This window comes from Anomaloglossus baeobatrachus, chromosome 1 (genome assembly GCF_048569485.1).
Source record: "Anomaloglossus baeobatrachus isolate aAnoBae1 chromosome 1, aAnoBae1.hap1, whole genome shotgun sequence".
In the NCBI taxonomy this organism is placed as follows: domain Eukaryota; kingdom Metazoa; phylum Chordata; class Amphibia; order Anura; family Aromobatidae; genus Anomaloglossus; species Anomaloglossus baeobatrachus.
Window position 1 is genome coordinate 285,615,108 of NC_134353.1, and position 21,859 is coordinate 285,636,966.

Consider the following 21,859-nt stretch of genomic DNA (forward strand, 5'->3'; position numbering starts at 1 on the left):
CCTCGGGCTGCAAGACAACATTTTAAAATGCATAAAACATTAAAACATGTAAAACATTTTTAAAACCACCAGGTACCATACATCACCACCCTCCACCCACAAGTCCGTTAACCCACCCAAACCCTTTCAGGAGGCAGGTCACCGGTCCTTTTGGTAACCAGGTCTGGGCCATCCGTTTCCCCAGACCTTTCCTCCAATCTGCCTCTCCTGTTGGCCGCGCCTTCAGCCACTTCTGGCAGGATGTAGAGGCGGCTTTCATGGTCTGGTGGTCTTCAGGGCATACCTGGCCTGGTGAAGCCGCGCCTTCAGCCACTTCTGGCAGGATCCAGAGGCGGCCTTCACAGTTGGTGCTGACCAGGTACCCTCTTTGTGGTGGAGAGCCAGGCCCCATAAACAGGCATGCTCTCTGGTTGCAGGTGAGCCAAGGCCCTATATACGGACGTGCTCCCTGGTTGCAGACGAGCCAAGCCCCTAAACAGGCTGACTCCGGTGGTGGTGGTGCCCTCTGGTGTAACTATTTACACTGCGAGAGTTTGTGGCTATAGCCAGTTCATAGCCTTAAGGTTCATTTCTCACATTAGTTTATGTGGGCACATTGCTTAAACTTGAAAACGTTGCAAAACTTCAAACTGGTCAAACAGTAACTTGGTGTACTTCACTTTTCTCTACTCCTCCATACCAGGGCTTGGGCCTGTAGGGCTGCGGCACCTGTTGGTTTCTTGATCTCTTTCATCGTCCGTAGTGGTCTCATCAGTGGGCTCTTTGTCTGTTCTTTCTCTATCTTTTCTTTCTTCCTTAGGACATGGTGTTACATCTAGCGCATACCAGCCTCTTTCTCCTTGATGCATGGTAAACTGCACTGTGTCTCCCATCCTTAGGTTCCTTCCAGGATGTCCTCTGGGCAAATGAGCTCTCACGTCTCTTCTGTTGACAAAAATGCCTTCTTTCATACCAGGTGCTACGATGAAGCAGTATCCTGATTTTAGGCTAAAATCTTCCACTACTCCTCGACAAAGGGGTCCTCTGACCTGGGCTTTGGCTCTTCTCAGGAACCGTTTCTCCTCTAGGTCTCTGGCCGTTATTTCATCTCTCTGCTCTGGGGACTGCGGTGCAGGGAAAGACTGGGTTCTGTTACGGCGCCGTGTCTTGCGGGCTGGATTCTGCGAGGTACAGCTTACAAGCTCCCAGGTGAGGCTTTTGGGCAGATCTTCCTCAGCGGAGGGTATCGGGTCTTCTTCGTCCCAGCGGGAGTATGGCAACATCTCTGGCTCGGGGGTCAGCTCCTCAGCTTCCTGGCCTCCCCTCCCCCTTAGTTCTTCCGAACACTCCTGTCGTGGCAGTGCTGGGGATGGACTTTCATCAGCAGGCCCGGGCGGGGGACTCTTTGGCGTGGTTGCTGCAGGAGTCGGCTTGGGGGTGTGCGGAGGGAGCAGATACCGGTCCACCATCTCCTGTGGGAACTTGGCCTCCAGGTCAGCCTTCAGTCTCCAGTATTCAGGGTCCGCACCTATCAGGGACTTCCTAGCAGGGACTTCCTTAGACTGGGGAGCGGTGTCTGCTCTGGCCTTGCAGGCCGGGGTAAACAATGGTACGTCTGTCTTTTCTTGGCGGGCCGCGCCCTGCATGGCGGCGGCCTGGTCTTGGCGGGCCGCGCCTGGCATGGCAGCGGCCTGGATCAGCGTCGCTGTTGCAGCTGGCGTCTTAGCGGGCTTCGCTACTATGGCCGGTTCTTGGCGGGCCGGGCAGGGCATCGCTGCGGTGGCCTGGATCGGCGTCGCTGTCGCGATGGGATCTTTGCAGGCTGGGCTGGGCGTCGCTGCAGCGATCTGGGCTTGGCGGGCCGCACCTGACGTGGCGGCGGCCTGGTTCAGCACCTCACTTGCGGCGCGAACGAGCGTTGCTGCTGCGGTGGGGTCTCGGCGGGCCGGGCCTAGCATGGCGGCGGCCTTGGTCAGCGTCACACCTGCGGCGCGGATGAGGGTCGCGGTGGCAGCCGGTTCTCTACGGGCCGAGCAGGGCATCGCTGCGGCGGCCTGGGCTTGGCGGGCCGCACCTGGCGTGGCTGCGGCCTGGTTCGGCGTCGCCGCGCCGGGCGCCTCTTCAGGGACCGCGGGCGTGGCAGCAGGGATCGGGGCACTCGCGCTGGCAGGGGCAACACTGGACTCACCCATCGTTGGCAGCATCGGGGTCTGAGTCGTCACCGTCCGGTCTGGCACTCGGCGCGCGGCTCTCCCCTCATAGGCCTGAACCGCCGCGGTCATTTCCAGAAACTCCGCACGTCCCTCTCTGATCTGCCTTCCGACCCTGGCCTCCAGTTGATCGCAGAACTCGGCAAGCTCCCGACACCACCAGGCAGTGGAGCCTGGCTCTGGGTCTCTGTGTTCAGACAGCAGACTTCTGGCTCCCTTTCTGTCCCGACGTCTCTGAACGCTTCCGCTCTCTTCACTGGCGAGGTCAGGACTCTGCAGGGGATCTCTGGGTAGCCACACCTCTTCGTGGGCGGTAACTTCTCCCAGCGCGGGCTGCTGTTGTTTTTCAGCGCGCTTTTCATGGTGGCAATATGGCGGCGCTTCCAATTTTTCAAGCGGACCGCCCAGGCACATGGTCACCTGTCTGAACAGGTCTAGTCCTTATCCTGTTCGTGACGCCAGATGTGAGGCCCCGAGAACGCTGTATCGGTGCATTACCTTCAGGGACTCCACTGGCTCAGTCTGATCACAGGTAGGAAACCTTCTTGTAGGATTGTCGTGACGCCACTCTCAGTATTGCGGTCAGTGGGGACCGCCACTGCAGGTTAGGGGTGCCTGGGGCTGATGGTATGTGCAGTCAGGTGTAGTAGCCTCCTGAGAGTGAGGCATGCCCCAGGGTCCTGTGTAGATGTGTAGTACTACAAGGCGCAGAATAACTTCACACAAGCAGGATGTCTTTCAGGGGTTTTACTCACAGTTGATGGCAGGGTGAGTGACCCGGGCGTAGCTGGGATGAACCAGGCTGGAACCAGGTATCCTTCAGGCTGACTTATGATGGTGACTACCGACTCGCCTTCCTTAGCCCTTAGTGGTTTGGGGTAACCCCGACTTTTAGTCCCTATGGGGGTCACCCAGGGAAGTTGCTGAAGCCTCTCTCCCCTTCAGTTGCCGTTTGCTTGTCGCCTGGACCAGATCACTCCAGCTGCTTGCCTCCTGTGAACTATGGGCCCTAACTGTGGCTACGTGGCTGCGGCTTTTGGGTGTTGTGGTGTGGGCTTTGAGGGCCCCACACCGGCAGGTTTAGCAAGGAAAGGTGGATCTATCCCCGCTCCAGGATCTGCCGCCCGTTTGGGCCTGGTACTCCCTAGCAGTCTCCTTACTTCCCACTCCGTGCCCTCTCTTTAGCTGGAGATGGGTTTCGGGTAGCACTCCTAGGTGACCGTTCTCCCCCGTCGGTAGCCACTGCGCGGACGCTGTCAGACTGCAACAGCCCCAGGGGTCTGCTCCTCTCTGAGCTCCCTGGACTCTGCACTGAACCGGCTCACTGCTCCTCCTCTCCTGTTCTTGCCTACGCCACCTAGCAACCAGGCTCTCTTACCACACCCCTTGAGCGGAGATGGAGGCTTTTGGCCCCCTCCACTATTCCAGTGGAGGTGAAGGCTTTGCCCCCTCCTGGGATCCCCAGGGGTCCTCCCAAAGGTACATGTGTGAGACCTGATCACTATGCGCCTGTGTAGTCACACCTCGGTCAGCCTTCTGGATTACCTGTATTGTACTGTCCCCAGCATGGGTGCAGTACTCAGTGGTGCCTGACCAGGTCAGGGGCGCCACAGTAACACATGAATGCACTAACATGACCTTGAGAATAGTATTGATGGCAGTAGTGATGGACGAATAGTAACTATTCAAGTTCGGATTATTCGCAATGAATCCCACAGTATTATTCCGGTATTTGTCATGGATAACGAACCTCATGCAAGTCAATGGGGAATACGTGTATTTTTTTGCCGTGACCAATACTGGAATAGTACTCGGTATCGGTAAGCATTATCTGAACATGAATAGTTACTATTCGCCCATCTCTATCTGGGAGTTGTTACCTTTCATCAGACTGGAGACCATAGAGGAACCACAGTGCTAATTAGAGGATGTCAGAATTGCAAATGTTTACATCCAGGTACTTTAGAGGTGATGTTTTCGCTGATTTAAGTCTTCTTTCTTTTCTTCTCCATCTGGCCCAGATCCTATGATGACTTCTCCATAAACTACTAGTTTCTCCAGCACATCCAGACACACTACCCTTAATAAATGTCATTATAGTACTCTCTAAATAAAAATATCCCACCCCTAAAATTGCAAGATGTACGGAATGCCCATGGCAATCTAATGTGTAGCCAAATGAACTCTTTTGCCCCAACAAGTTTATGACGCCTTACACATTATATTTTGTGACCTACTTGAGTAAAGTAAATCCACTTTATCATTTCAGCTGATGTATCAATTTTGTTTTACTATTTGACATTTCTACATAAACTCTTCATTATATTATAAAAAAGGAATTTGAAGAGTTGCTGTCAGCAATCTTGATTTACAAGAAGAAATTCACAGCAAAAACTATAAAAATGTTTGTGTGTGTTTTAATGTTTTTTTTTTTTTTCATCAATTATGATCTTATCTTTGTGTTTATAGATAATGTCTTAAGCCAACAGGTTTCCTAAGGGTCCTCAATACATGTTGCATGTTTGGTTTAGCCAAGCATTTATATATTCTGAACGGAGAGAGAGGAGCTAGTCATTGCCAGGCAGGCATTTCTGATGGCCTTTATCACACTTGGGCACTAAAGTCTAAGATGTCTGATCAGTCCCTCTGCCTTGCACATATCTGTCAAGGGAAAGACAGGAGAATCTCATACATATGAACAGACTTTGCCCTAATGTATATAGACACCTCTATATATTCTGATTCCACAGACTCCTAAGAAAAAAACCTGGTACTCAGCCCATGAACACGTTAATGAGAGACCCTCACATGCTGAGCCACAAAAAAGGTGCAGTACCTACTCTGAAGATTGGTATTTCACACTCGTAGCTTCCTTGGGGAATAACAGCAAATTATTATGGATTTCAGCTGCCAAACCATCCATAGTGTGCTAATCAGACATAAATTTGATTTGCCACTATTTAGCATATGATTAGTTATGCAGATTCATGTCATGTCACTGCATTGTTACTGTTTTGCTCCTGGCTCCTTTAATAAACTTTTTCTTTTTGTATAGTACAAATTACAACCTGTTCTCACTTTCACACTGAACTGCAGCAATATTTATGGCCACAACAGTTTGCCCCCCTGCCATAGTGATAGTTCTGTTTCATATAACTTGATTTTTTTTTTTTTTACTGCACTATTCTATGTCCTGTTGTGTATAAATATGTGACTCTTCAGATTTTGTGTTATACCATGCCTGATGAATAGACCTGAGTAGTCTCGAAAGCTTGCTATTATTACCATCTTTTCAGTTAGCCATTAAAAGGTATCAACCACTGAGGACTTCAGTTCTTTTAAACAATTTTTTATCTCTACTGGCTAACACGGTACAAAGATATATTTTACCTGTATCAACCTGTTCTCACATTCCCTAATAGTTCAGGGTGTTATTAGGTTGATTCCCAAGCGACTGTCACTGGTTCGAATCAGGGAGCAGCCATGAAGTTGATTTCATAAAACAGGAACGGTATGAAAAGTCAACAGTAGAAAATTGGAAATGGGTAATTTGGATCGATGAGACAAAAATCAATAGACTAGACTCTGATGGGTGCAAATGTGTCAGGAAGAAACAAGGAAAACGGGACTAACGGTTTAAAATTGAAGGAACTGTTAAGTTTGGTGGAGGAAGCCTGTTAATATGGAGTTGTTTTCCAGCCAAAGGCGTTGTATACTTGACCAGGATCAATGGTGGTCACAATACTGAGCTATGTGTGAGAATCCTACCAGACAAATTACTTTGTACACTCAAGTACTATGGGTATGAAAAGGACAACATACTGTTCCAGTGTAATGCTGTCACCGCCTTGAAAAAACCATACAGGTTGAAGCATTGCTGTTGTCATTACTATATGGAGGAATAAAGGACTTTTAGATAAAACTTAATGAGGAGCGCAGTCTTCAATTGATTTCATGGATTTCACATTGAGTGTATCCCTTGGGTACATTTTGACAACGCTTCTTTATTATGCCTAATGTGTACTGCAGACATTCCAATTTGTAGCTTATAAATTTGAGTTATATCCTGCAAACTTCTTTCCTTGCATATAAGTAGCCATTCTCCTCTCACCTGACAAAAAGGACATTTGTGGCATCTGGTTGGAACCCTTTAAAAGCTATCTTTGTTTTGCTAATAATCAAAATATAGATCTTATCCACTTACTAATGGTATCCACTCCAGGGCTCCCGTCAGTTTGGTTTTACTTCTCCAATAATTTAGCTTTAATACCAGATCCCTGTAGGCTGCTTCACACAATGCCCACCAAACTTATCCCCAAAATCTATTCAGTATCCTTAATAACTGTTAATAACTGACCGTGCAAATCTAGCTTCATCCTTGCCTGGAAGAGGGAATAAGTACTGTTTGTCCTAAAGATGAACTGTTTTTTATTTTAAGAAACTCGTATGGTTTTAAGAGTTGTTTCAGAAATCAAGAGAATTTCTATAAGACCCTTACTAGATATTAAATGATCTCAGACCTCTGTCTGTCTCTGTCTGTCTCATTCCCTGTCTGTCTCTGTCTGTCTCTATCTCTCTGTCTCTTTCCCTGTCTGTCTCTTTCCCTGTCTGCCTGTTTCTGTCTGTCTCTATCTCTCTGTCTCTTTCCCTGTCTGTCTCTGTGCCTGTCTGTGCCTATGGCTGTCTGTGCCTATGTCTGTCTATCTATCTCTGTCTGTGTCCGTTTCTCCTCAGAAATCATATTACCTCACACATAAGCTTCTTATACTAAGAATGTCCTTTGTTGCCCATAGCAACCAATCACAGCTTCTATTAATGAACTGTAGCTCCCAGTGCCATTGACTTTAATGTAAGGAGATTTTTTGGCGAATAACTGTAATGTGCGGGGTTAAATATTACCCTCAAAACATAGTCTATGACATTCCCTTAGTCACATGAGGTGTCTGTGCAACATATAGTGATTGTAAATGAGAGGGTGCGGATTCCTTTAGTGGACATACACACACATATACATACACACATACACATACACTCAGCTTTATATATTAGATATACACATATGGCTGAAGATTCTGTCTGGGGCTCATCATTTTGATGACCCGAAACAAGGTTCATGTAGCTTTTTTTGGGCTGTCAAAATAACGACTAGAGGTTAATGTTTGGTGAGGACTGCTTGCAGAATTGGAGATTTTACAAGAGTGATCGTGGGGCTGTGGAAGGTTGGACGTAAGTATGCAGAGGAGGATCTCAGCTCACCCTGTAAATGCATCAACTGGAAACTTTCTTTGGGGGATGGTGCAGGTAGGTCAGCTCCGTGTTCAAAGATGCAAAGTCTGGCAATTGAAAAAAGTTGTTTCAAGCATCACGTCCAAGAAATATGATTAAAAACAATTTTATTCCATAACTTACTTGTGAAAATCTAGCAGGATTTATCTAAGACTAAAGCGGGCTTTACACTCTACGACATCGCTAATGCGAAGTCGTTGGGGTCACGGAATTTGTGACGCACATCCGGCCGCATTAGCGATGCCGTTGCGTGTGACACCTATGAGAGATTTTGCATCGTCGCAAAAACGTGCAAAATCGCTCATCGGTGACATGGGGGTCCATTCTCAAATATCGTTACTGCAGCAGTAACGAAGTTGTTCCTCGTTCCTGTGGCAGCACACATCGCTATGTGTGACACCGCAGGAACGAGGAAGCTCTCCTTACCTGCTGCCAGCCCGAATGCGGAAGGAAGGAGGTGGGCGGGATGTTACGTCCCGCTCATCTCCGCCCCTCCGCTTCTATTGGGTGGCGGTTCAGTGACGCTGCTGTGACGTCGCTGTGACGCTAAACGAACCGCCCCCTTAGAAAGGAGGCGGTTCGCCAATCACAGCGACGTCGCTAGGCAGGTAAGTATGTGTGACAGGTCTGGGCGATGTTGTGCGACACGGGCAGCGATTTGCCCGTGTCGCACAACCGATGGGGGCGGGAACGCACGCTAGCGATATCGGTACCGATATCGCAGCATGTAAAGCGACCTTAAGAACCTCTTTTAGGTTTGACATGCGTAAGACATTGTTTTAGGCCTGCGACACACATCCGTGCCTCCAGTACGTGTGTGCCTTTTTTTTACCGTACCGGAGACACGGGCCCACGTGGTCCTATGTATTGTTATTGTTTTGGACACACTTAAGTATTCAGGAACGGAACGTGTGTCCGTTCCGTACTTACGCGTGTCCGTTTTTTAAAACCGCTGACATGTCCGTATTGCTCCGGCAGCACGGGTGTCACACGGCCCGCACCCGTACCGCACGGATGTAGTATGGATGCGGGCCCGTGTGACTCGTGCCGGAGAAAGACACGTGTCAGTGTAAAAATAATAAAAACACATACTCACCTCCACCATACCTGCAGTCTCTGCCGCAGCTGTCCCCTGCATCCGTCCCCCAGTGAATTTGAACAACGCTTCTCCTTTACTGGGGGCCGGACGCAGCATCAGCGGGGCGTGGCTTTGTCCGGATGCTGTCATTCAGCACCACAGACAGCGCCGGATAATGCAGGTAGGCGGGACTTTCCGTTCTCCGTGTGTTATAATGTATAACACACGGAGAACACATACGTGCCACAAAAACGACACATGGGGAACAAACCACCCCTTTAACACGTACGTGACAAAAACGTTACGTTTTGTCACTTAAGTGTGGCAGAGGCCTTATACAGTAAAGACCAAAAGTTTGGACACATCTTCTCATTCAAAGAGTTTTCTTTATTTTCATGGCTCTGAAAATTGTAGATTCACATTGAAGGCATCAAAACTATGAATTAACACATGTGGAGAGAGAAGAGAAAGAGCAATGCAGCCTCATTCCGTGAACTGCTCCAATTTTAGAGGTGTGTTCCGCGGCTCACAGCTGATGTCCGGCTCCTCCCCTGAGTGCATAATTAAATTAAATTATAATTATAAATAAATAATAATTATAATTTAAAATTATAAATAAATTAAATTCTTTACTGGAATGGCCAGGACTTGAACTCGTGAACTAATTCTCCTTAGGCGGCAGCTCTACCCATTGAGCCACTGCCTGTAATGAAAAGCAAGATTTGGTAATCTTGACCTCTGTATTGCAGTAGAGAATCCAGAAGTGGGTTATTCAGCTACAAAGATGAGAGTGAGATGAGTGAGAGAGTGAGATGAGTGAGAGAGAGAAGAGAGGAGAGAAAAGAGAGAGAGAGGAGAGAAAAGAGAGAGAGAGGAGAGAAAAGAGAGAGAGGAGAGAAAAGAGAGAGAGGAGAGAAAAGATAGAGAGGGAGAGAGAGAGGGGAGAGAGAGAGATTGGATTATCGCCTTCCTCACCCAGGGTGACATCCTCAGCAGAAGCCAAGCTGGGTTCCTGCCAAACCAATGCACCACGGACCACATTTACACCCTGCAAAGCCTCATCAAGACCCACGTCCACAGCAAAAAACAGGGCAAAATATTTACATGTTTCGTGGACTTCAAAAAGGCATTTGACTCAGTTTGGCATCCAGGCCTGTTCCTGAAACTTCTGGAGAGCAGAATAGGTGGCAGAACCTATGACGTGATCAAGAGCTCATACACTGAAAACCGGTGCGGCGTGAAGGTGAATGGGAAGAGGACGGCTTTCTTCCGAAAGGGTCGTGGGGTCAGACAGGGCTGCAGCCTGAGCCCAACTCTATTCAACATCTATATAAATGGACTAGCAACAGCTCTAGAGTCCTCCCCCACTTCAGGCCTCAGTCTGCATGACCGAGAGGTGAAGTTCCTGCTGTATGCAGGCGACCTCCTGCTACTCTCCCCAACCGAGAAAGGCCTCCAAGATAGCCTGGCAGTACTGGAAACATTCAGCACCACAATGGGCGCTTCCCATCAACCAAAAGAAGACCAAAGTCATGGTGTTTCAGAAGAGGAACCAAAATAAAATAAACTCTCCCTCCTTCACATTAAATGGCTCCACGCTGGAGAAAACCAGCAGCTATAACTACCTCGGTCTGGAGCTAAGCAATAACGGGAGCCTCAAGCAAGCAGCAGAAGCCCTGAAAGGAAAAGCATGCAGAACCTTCTACGCCATCAGAAGACAACTGTACCACCTCAAACCACCTGTGAGAGTCTGGCTCAAGATATTTGACAGCATCATCACCCCCTATACTGCTATATGGCAGTGAGGCATGGGGCCCAGTGACCTACCCAGACCACACAAAGTGGGATTCAGCCCAACCGAAGTCTTCCACATGGAGTTCTGTAAATATCTCCTCCAAGTCCATCGCAGCACCTCAAACATAGCCTGTCGGGCAGAGCTGGGCCAATTCCCCCTTATGGTTCAGTATACACAAGAGGGCGCTATCACACCAGGCGCACATACAGAACAGCAACCCCAACTCCTACCATCATAAAGCCCTGCTGAGCCAGAGTCCAGAGCAAGCCAGGAACCCAACAGATAGTCCAGCCAAAGTCAGCAACACACCCTGACAAAAGCCCAAATAAAAGAGAACTCAGAAAGCTGCAAGATGCAATACATAGAGGACTGGAAGATGTGAATTAGAGAACTTTCTGAAACTCACCATCTACTGGTCACTGTGGAGGGACTACACTCTGGCCCCATATCTGGAAAGGTTACGCCACCCCAAAGACAGGCAGACCCTGAGCCTGTACAGACTGAGTGCCCACAGCCTAGAGGTGGAAACAGGGCGGCACCGACAGACCATACAAGCCGCGAGAGAACAGACTGTGCCAGCAATGCCAGCAGGGGGCTCTGGAGGACGAGGCGCACGAACTGCTGCACTGTGACAAATACTCAGCAGTGAGGGCCTCCCACTTCCAGAAATTTACCACCCATACCCCGGACTTTCCATCCATGGACGAGGACATGAAACTCTGCTTCCTACGGGGGGAAGAGGAATCAATAGTGGAGATTGCCGCCTTATATGTCACCACATGTCATAAGCTGAGGGGAACATAAGGCCCCTAAATGGACTTTCAGAGCCCAAAGCTCCCCATAACCCTGACCCCTCCCACCACACTTACTGTATTTCTCTTGCTTTGGCAACACTAATTGTATTTTGGTCCTGCCAATAAAGCATATTTGAATTTGAATTTGAGAGGGGGAGAGAGAGAGAGAGAGAGGGGGGAGAGATAGGGGAGAGATAGAGGGGAGAGAAAGAGGGGGAGAGAGAGAGGGGAAGAGAGGGGGAGAGGAGAGAGAGGGGGGAGAGGGAGAGCGAGAGAGAGAGGGGGGGGAGAGAGGGGGGGAGAGAGAGAGGGGAAGAGAGAGAGAAAGGAGAGGGGGAGAGAGGGGGAGGAGAGGGAGAGAGAGAGAGAGAGGGGGGGGAGAGAGAGGGGGAGAGAGGGGGAGAGAGAGATAGGGGGGAGAGAGAGAGGGGGAGAGAGAGTGAGGGAGAGAGAGAGGGGTCGAGAGAGAGAAAGGTGAGGGGGGAAGAGAGGGGGAGAGAGAGGGGGAGAGAGGGAGAGAGGGGGAGGGAGAGAGAGAGAGAGAGAGAGAGGGGGAGAAAGGGGGAGAGAGAGAGATAGGGGGAGAGAGAGAGAGAGATCACACGCAGGCACTACCTGAGTCAAGTCTCCGGTGACAGTGCGGCTCACTTCAGTTGCTGCGTAAAACTGACACAGAGCGCTCGTGTTCTACGGCGCTCTCTGTCAGCTTCATGTAGCAGAGCTGAAAGCGTCATGTGGATTGCTTCGGACCTGGATTGTTGTTTGCGGATTAATAAAGAGGTAAATGAGGGTGTTTTTTGTCTTTTATTCCAAATAAAGGATTTTTAGTTGGGTTTGTTTATTTACTTTCAAAACAGGTTAATCATGGAAGGTATCTCAGGGAGACGCCTGTCATGATAAACCTAACCTTATTACCCTGATTGCCACCGAACCAGGGCAATTCGGGATGAGCTGGGTAGAGTCCCGGGACTGTCGCATCTAATGGATGCGGCAATTCCGGGCGGCTGCTGGCTGATATTGTTAGGCTGGTGGGCTCCCCATAACAAGGCGCTCCCCATCCTGACAATACCAGCCTCCAGCCATATGGCTATATCTTGGCTGGTATCAAAATTGGGGGGGACCGCAGGTTTTTTTTTTAATTATTTATTTAGTTATTTTACTACATGATATGGACCCGCCCACCGGCGGCTGTGATTGCTTGCAGTGAGACAGCTGTCACTCAGCGTGGGGGCGTGTCTGACTGCAACCAATCATGGGCGCCGGTGGGCGGGGAAAGCAGGGAATACCAGATTGAATAATGAGCGGCAGCCATTTTCAAAAGAGAAAAAGCCGCCGGAGCTTTGTGACAGCCGTGCAGCTGATCAGTGAGTAGGAAAGAGAGAGGGATTCTGCTGGGGATGCAGGAAGCATGCAGATACGCAATGTGCGCACATAGCCTTACTGTGAAAAGCCACGCTTTTGGTGATTGAACCATTATCGAACGGTAACTCGAACGGCCGAACTTGAAGCAAATCATTTGAGTTTGTCGAACGACTCGAACACCGCCCAAAATCACTCGAATTTGAAATTGGCGAACGATTTGAATCGAACATCGTTCATCTCTACTCATAAGTAAAGTGAATAAACACACACACTGAAAAATCCTTTATTTTAAATAAAACACAAAAAAGCCCCATCTTTCACCACTTTATTAACCCACCCAACACACACAGCTCCAGCGTAATCCACGCAAGTCCCACGACGCTTGCATCCAGCCGCGTCTGACACATACTCAATGCAGCGTCGTAACAAGACTGCAGAGGTAATTACAGGTCATTTCTCATGGTCGGTAATGTGAACACATTACTGCTCACGAGAACTGCAGTGTGTCCTCACAGGGACTCTATCTATTGATTGATTGATTGATCTGTCCTCTATCTATTGATTATCTATCCATCTATCTATCCTATCTAGCTATCCATTATCTATTTATCTATCTATCCATCTATCTATCCTTTTATCTATCTATCTATCCATCCATTATCTATCTATCGATCTATCTATCTATCAATCCATTATCTATCCCTCTATCTATCTATCCATTATCTATCTATTTATTTACTTATCTATCTATCTATCCATTATCTATCTATCTATCTATCTATCCATTATCTATCCCTCTATCTATCTATCTATCTATCTATCTATCCATTATCTATCCCTCTATCTATCTATCTCTCTATCTATCTATATCAGAAGGAAATTACCTTTTTTTTCAATGTGCTTTATTGCATTGAATGCATTAAAACACATGTACCAACCCGCATAAAAACCGCACCAAAACCGCACCAAAACACAACAAAATGCATGCGGATTTCGGAGGCTTTTTTGCGTTTTTTTTTCTGCGGGTGCAGAAATCTTTCAGAGCCTGAGGAATTTTCTTAAGAAAATTCCATTTTCTAGTGTGCACAGGGCCTTAAGGCCGCTTTACGCGCTGCGATATCGTGACCGATATCGCTAGCGTGCGTACCCGCCCCCAAATCGCTGTCCGTGGCGCACAACATCGCACTGACCCGTCACACTACTTACCTGCCTAGCGATGTCACTGTAACCGGCGAACCGCCTCCTTTTTAAATGGGCGGTTCATTTAGCGTCACAGCGACGCCACAGCAGCGTCACCGAACCGCCACCCAATAGAAGCGGAGGGGCGGAGATGAGCGGGACGTAACATCCTGCCCACCTCCTTCCTTCCTCATTGCGGGCGGCCGCCGGTAAGTTGAGGTTCCTCATTCCTGCGGTGTCACACATAGCGATGTGTGCTGCCGCAGGAGCGACGAACTTCTTCGTACACCGAGCAGCAGCGATATTAGAGAATAGGAGGAAATGTCACCGATAAGCGATTTTGACCATTTTTGCGATGATTCAAAATCGCTCATAGGTGTCACACGCAAAGACATCGCTAAAGCAACCGGATGTGTGTCACAAATTCCGTGACCCCAACGAGATCGCTTGAGCGATGTTGCAGCGTGTAAAGCGGCCTTTTTCTCCTTGCTCTTTTAAAGCCATATAGGGAGGGGGCAATTTCCTATGAGGTTGGGGCAATTGATAGTAGTGTACTGCTTTTTGGGTAGGCAGAGACAAAAAGATGTGTCTCCAAATGTTTTGGAGAGGTTACTGCCAGTGTTGTGGCCTTCCAATGACCCACTAAGGCATGTCTTGATTTAAAAAAAAAAAAAAAAAAAATTCTGGCCTATGTGTTTGGTGGAAAGTAACTCCCTGGTGTTTTAAAGCCCTATGGGGAGGGGGCAATTCCCTATGGGGATGGGGCGATTGATGGTAGTGTACTGCTGTTTGGGTAGGCAGAGACTAAAAGATGTGTCTCCAACTGTTGTGGAGATGTTACTGCCAGTGTTATTTTTCCATAGCATTCTCCGCGTTTCCACATCTATAGAATAAATATGTCATCAGGAATATCCTCTCTGGGTACTTTGGTAAGCGAGTTTGATAAATGGCTGGCTACACTTAACCTGTAGCTAGGGAAGGCCAAGTGCGATTAGGCTGAAAACCTAGTGGCGGGACTATGGCTGGGCGACACAACGTCTGGGCAACATCACATATTCACTGCATGGATCAACCTGGTTGTACAGCAATTTCTAGAACAGGATTATATGGTAGGTGCGCTTCTGCAGAAGGCACGGTCGATATGTGATCACTTTTTCAAATAAAAATACCGGCCCACAATAGTGTTCTGCATGTCTCCACTGTTTAAAAACAGAAATGCCGACCCACAGCTTATGTGTTACATGGATCATAACTCCCTGGTGTTTTAAGGCCTTATGGGGAGGGGCCAATTCCCTATGAGGCGGATACAATTGATGGTATTGTACTGCTGTTTTTAAAGGCAGAGGCTCTAAAATGTGTCTCCAAATGTTGTGGAAAGGTTACTGCCAGTATTATTGGTAACAGAGACCTACGCCTGCGAATTGATTCATGTCTTGATTTAAAAAATAAAAATACCGGCCAACAGCCTGTTTTTCATGGATCGTAACTCCCCGATGTTTTCAAGCCCTATGGGGAGGGGGCAATTAATGGTATTGTACCACTGTGTCCCTGGAAGGAGTTTTGATGTCATGCACTGGCATTTCTGGTGCTACATTCATTCACTGACTATTCTGGCGCGCTCCATTTATAAGCTGACAGTTCTGGCCATGCATTCAAGTGCTGATGGTGGTTGTGGCGCTGCATTCATGCACTGATGTTTCTGCGCTGCAGTCCTGCTGATGGTGATTCTGGTGCTTCATTCATGCACGAACAGTTCTGGTGCTGCGTTTATGTGCTAACAGTGGTTCTGGAATTGCATTCATGTGCTAATTTTGGTTCTGGCATTGAAATCATGTGCCGATAGTGGTACTGCTGTTGAATTCATGTGCTGATGATGGTTCTGGCATTAAATTCATGTGCCGATGGTGGTTCTGGCATTGAATTCATGTGCTGATGGTGGATCTAGCACTGCATTCATGCACCAACAGTTCTGGCGCTGTATTCATGTGCTGATGGTGGTTCTGGTGCTGCATTCATGTGATGATGATGCTGGCGCTGCATTCATGTGCTGACAGTGGTTCTGGCGTTGCATTCATGTGCCAATGGTGGTTCTGGCATTGAATGCATATGCCCTTGGTGGTTTTGGCATTGAATTCTTGTTTCGATGGTTGTTCTGGCATTGCATTCATGTGCCAATGGTGGTTCTGGCATTAAATTCATGTGCCGATGGTGGATCTTGCACTGCATTCATGTGCTGATGGTGATTGTGGTGCTGCATTCGTGCGCTGATGGTTCTGGCGCTGCAGTCATGCTAATGGTGATTCTGACACTAAATTCATGCACTGACGGTTCTGGAGCTGCATTCACGTGCTGATAGTGGTTCTGGTGTTGCATTCCTGTGCTCACAGTGGTTCTAGTGTTGAATTCATGTGCTGACAGTTGTTCTGGCATTGAATTCATGAGCTGATGGTGGTTCTGGCATTGAATTCATGTGCCAATGGTGGTTCTGTCATTGAACTCATGTGCCAATGGTGGTTCTGGTACTGCATTCATATACTGATGGTGGTTGTGGCGCTGCATTCATGCGCTGACGGTTCTGGTGCTGCAGTCATGCTAATGGTGATTCTGGCGTTACATTCATGCACTGACGGTTCTACCATTGCATTCATGTGTTGACAGTGGTTCTGGCATTGCATTCATGTGCTGACGGTGGTTCTGGAGTTGAATTAATGTGCCAACGGTGGTTCTGATGTTGAATTCTTGTGCCAATGGTCATTCTGGCATTGCTTTCATGTACCGATGGTGGTTATGGTCTTGAATTCATGTGCCGATGATGGTTTTAGCATCAAATTCATGTAGTGATGGTGGTTCTGGCCTTTAATTCATGTGCCGATGACAAATAAAGATGACATCAGTTATATCTAAGCTGTATTAAAGCACCGCGCTGGTGTTTCAGCACTGCAGAGATGCTACTAATATAAGTTCCCTGCTCCTTGTATCATACTTGCCAGCTCTTCCTGGCACTGCTCTGTTCCCGCGACACCATAACCGCAACTTCTGACTGACCGGGAGTAAGAATGGTCACCAGCTCTTGGTGTAAAGGGGGCTTTACACGCAACGACATTGCTAATGAGATGTCATTGGGGGTCATGAAATTCGTGATGCACATCCAGCCTCGCTAGCGATGTTGTTGCGTGTGAAACGCAGGAACGACCGTTAACGATCAAAAATACTCACCATATCGTTGATCATTGACATGTCATTCTAATCTCAAATATCATTGCTGCTGCAGGTACGATGTTGTTCGCCGTTCCTGCGGCTGCCCGCAATGAGGAAGGAAGGAGGTGGGGCCTCTCATCTCCGCCCCTCCGTTTCTATTGGGCGGCCGCTTAATGACGCCTCTGTGACGCCAAACGAACTGCCCCCTTAAAAAGGAGGCAGTTCGCCGGCAACAGCGATGTTGCTAAGCAGGTAAGTACGTGTGACGGGTGTAAGCGATGTTGTGCGCCACGGGCAGCGATTTGTTCGTGACGCACAACCGACGGGGGCGGGTGCTTTCACCAGCGATATCGCTGTGTGTAAAGTGGCCTTAAGTCTATGAGAGCCTTGCTCTGGTTCCCATAACTTACATTGACCCCTTCACACCTGAGCTATTTTCCATTTTTCCCTTTTGTTTTTTGCTCCCCGTCTTCCGAGAGCCATATCTTTTTTATTTTTCCATCAATCTTGCCATATGAGGGCTTGATTTTTGCAGGATGAGTTGTACTTTTAGCTGACTTTTAAATGGATGAGTTTTACCATATAGTATATTGGAAAATGGGAAAAAAATTCCAGGTGCAGAACAATTGCACAAAAAACACATTGTTTTGGGGATATTTTATTCACCAGGTTCACTATATGGTAAAAGTGATGTGTCGGTGTGCAGTACATGTTCATAGATAACACACATGTATAGTTTACTTTTATCTAAGGAGTTAAAAAAAATTCAGAAGTTTGTCCAAAAAAAGTGGCGCACCCGTAGCGTTATCATTTTTCGGTATATGAGGCTCAGTGAGGGCTTATTTTTTGGGTCTCTAGCTGATGTTTTTAATAGTACCATTTTTGCAAAGATGCTGTTTTGATCACCTGTTATTGCTTTTTGCACAAAATCTCTAGATAATCAGTTTTTGCGTATTGTTGTAAGAAATGCATATGTGCAGTTTATCTCTCTGATTCCTTTACTCATTTCTCTCTCTCTTTGTATATCACTAATTCAATTTATTCCTAAACATGTATCTAGGTGGATACGCTAATCAGAATCTCACCCACTCCTGATTTACATGTCTAGGGAATCATTTACATTTTTAATAACTAACTACTACAGAGAACAATCAGCCCAGCCAAGTTAAGCCCTTAGGAAAAAGCATGATTTCAAGAGTTTACAATAAAAAAAAAAAGTAAAAAATAACTTAGTGTCTGTTTGCATTTCTAGGACTGGCATGTATATAGGTAACGTTTTTCCTGCTAACAAATAAATGATATCTATGAGAATGTATTCACGCAATAAAAACAAATTGATTATTTTATTATTAGCTTCCATTGACCGATATGTTTGTATACTTTATTTTTTTTCAATTGTGGAATAGCATAGAGACTACGCTATTACATACAAAGGCATCCAATACTTTTCTAGGTGTTTGATGCTCCTGGGTAAGTCACAAATAGCAAAAGCAGTAAAGGGGCACACAACATTTGAGTGAAACATGAAAAAGATAGATCATGTAGTCACACGGTTCAATTATGTGAAACAGAACTCATGAAACTGAACTAAACATACGGATAAATGCAAAAAGGAGTAATCAGCTCACCTGTCCAGGTACATGGCAAAATAGCAGCAACAGTCCAAACGATAGTCAACACTCACATCTTCCTAAAATAATGTACTTTATTTGTTCAAAAGTAGAAAAAAACACCATCAATTGTTAAATTGAATAGCACAAAAATTAAGAAGGCAGAAAACAAATATCCACTGTACTCTCAGGCAACGCGTTTCTGACCTGCATGGTCCTTTAGCAAATGATTCATAAAATTGAAAATATTGTTGTTTTTTTTAAAGACAGTAGTTAAAGACTCAATTTAAGGATCTGCGACTAGTACTTCACAATGAACTGCTTTGCTTGCAAAAGTAAGTAGCATTGCTGTCACCAGTGAATTTTATTCTCTGATCAGTATATGTGTTTGGTAGCTTCATAGTTTTACTGTTGAAACAAGACAAGTCAATCATGTTCAACCTATAACCTAACATGTTGATCCAGCGGAAGGCAAAAACCCCATGATGCAAATACTAATTGCCCCAAGTTAGGGGCAAAATTCCTTACTAACTCAACATACGACAATCAGACTAATTCTATAAAGCAGTGTCCCATCACAGAATCTAGTACCTATAGCTTGAAATATAGTCTTCCTTGAACTTTTTTAGTGAATCAACCATTACATTGTAATGTATCAATGAGTTCCATAGTGTCACTGCTCTTACAGTAAATGATCTCTGCTCATGATGATTGAGAAACCTTTCCTCTAACCGTTGTGGATACCCCCTTGTCACTGTTGGAGGCCTAGAGAACCATTAGAAAGAGCTCTGTACTGTCCCCTCATATATTTGTACATTGTAATACGATTGCTCCCAAGCTTTCTTTTTTCCAAATGGAATAATTCAAGGTTTAATAACCGGTCTTGTTACTGCATCCACCCATTCCCTTAACACTAGAAGTCCCAGAAATTTCGAGCTCCCCCCTGAAGTCCCGAAAGAGGGTCAAATGAAATACAATAAACTGAAGAGAACTAACTAGAAACTAAAATGGCTAAACTCAATGGAAAACCACAATCTCCTGTGGTGTGACAGTAATGGCCTTAATTACAGAACCAAAGACGGTGATTATAGGATGTTAGCTAAAATCCTTCAGGTCATTCAATCTGTCTCTGGGTTCCAAAGGTAGAATGTTAAAAGACCCCTCTCTGGGACTTCTAGTGTTAATAACCTTGGTTACTCTTCTCTGCACCCGCTCTAGTTTAGCTATGTCCTTCTTCTACACTAGAGATGAAAATTATACACGGTATTCTCAGCGTGGCCGCACTAGTGACTTGTATAATTGCAAAACTATATTCTTGTCAAGAGCATCTATACACAGTGAGTACGGAAAGTATTCCGTCCCCTTTCAATTTTTCACTCTTTGTTTCATTGCAGCCATTTGGTAAATTCTAAAAAGTTCATTTTTTTCTCATTAATGTACACTCTGCACCCCATCTTGACAGAAAAAATCCCCCAGAAATGTAGAAGTTTTTGCAAATTTATTAAACAAGAAAAACTGAAATATCACATGGTCATAAGTCTTCAGACCCTTTGCTCAGACACTCATATTTAAGTCACATGCTGTCCATTTCCTTGTGATCCTCCTTGAGATGGTTCTACTCCTTCATTGGAGTCCAGCTGTGTGTAAATAAACTGATAGGAAATTATTTGGAAAGGCACACACCTGTCTATATAAGACCTCACAGCTCACAGTGCATGTCAGACCAAGTGAGAATCATGAGGTCAAAGGAACTACCCAAGGAGCTCAGAGACAGAATTGTGGCAAGTCACAGATCTGACCAAGGTTGCAAAAGAATTTCTGCAGCGCTCAAAGTTCCTAAGAGACATATGAAAGCACACAGAGTTTGTACAAAAACACACGAAGGACTCCCAGACTATGAGAAATTAGATTGTCTAGTCTGATGAAATGAAGGTAGAATTTTTTGGTGATAATTCTAAGTGGTATGTGTGGAGAAAACCATGCACTGCTCATCACCTGGCCAATACAATCCCAACAGTCAAACATGGTGATGGCAGAATCATGCTATGGGGGTGTTTTTCAGTTGCAGGAACAGGACAACTGATTACACTTGAAGGAAAGATGAATGTGGCAAGTACAGGGATGTCCTGGAAGAAAACCTCCTCCAGAGTGCTCTGGACCTCAGACTTGGCCAAAGGTTCACATTCCAACAAGACAATGACCCTAAACCCACAGCTAAAATAACAAAAGAGTGGCTTCAGAACAACTCTGTGACCATTCTTGACTGGCCCAGCCAGAGTCCTGACCTCAACACAGTTGAGCATCTCTGGAGAGACCTGAAAATGGCTGTCCACCAAAGTTCACCATCCAACCTGACAGAACCAGAGAGCATCTGCAACGAAGAATGGCAAAGGATCCCCAAATTCAGGTGTGAAAAACTTGTTGCATCATTCCCAAGAAGACGCATGGCTGTAATAGCTCAAAAGAGTGCTTCTAGTCAATACTGAGCAAAGGGTCTGAATACTTATGACTGTGTGATATTTCAGTTTTTCTTGTTAATAAATTTGCAAAAATTTCTACATTTCTGTTTTTCTCTGTTAAGAGGGGGTGCAGAGTGTACATTAATAAGAAAAAAAAGAACTTTTCTGAATTTACCAAATGACTGCAATGAAACAAAGAGTGAAAAATTTAAAGGGGTCTGACTACTTTCGTACCCACTATATAATACATCCTTTGACTTTATGTGCATTGGCAGCAGCTGTCTGACACTGGTCACTAAAACTGATTTTGTTATCCAGACATACATTCAAAGTTTTACACAGTGTTTTATATTTAGTACATAATTATACATTTTATTACCTTAACCCAAGTGAATGACTTTACAATTATCTACATTCAACTTCAATTGTCATTTCTAAAGGCCCTGTCACACACAGAGATAAATCTGCATCAGGTCTGTGGTCGTAGTGAAATTGTGGACAACCAGTGCCAGGTTTGTGGCTGTGTACAAATGGAACAATATGTCCATGATTTCACTGCAACCACAGCTCTGCCAAAGATTTATGTGTGTGACGGGGCCTTTAGGCAAAGCCTCCAGCTTACATAAATGCTTTTATAAAAGTAAATTATGCTTATCTTTATAGATTACATTGCAGATGTATAGTATCATAATTCAAATATTAAAATTCTACTATGTTCCCTACGAAGTTATTAATGTATATGTTAATAAGATGTCCCAATACTGAACCTTGCGGTGCCCCAATGTGAACTGTAACCCAATTAGAGTGTGTTCCATTAATAACAACTCTTTGTTTCTATTACTCAGCCTGTCAATAATCCAATTACATATATTTTCCTATTGTCCCAGTTATCTTTGTTGTGAATGTCAT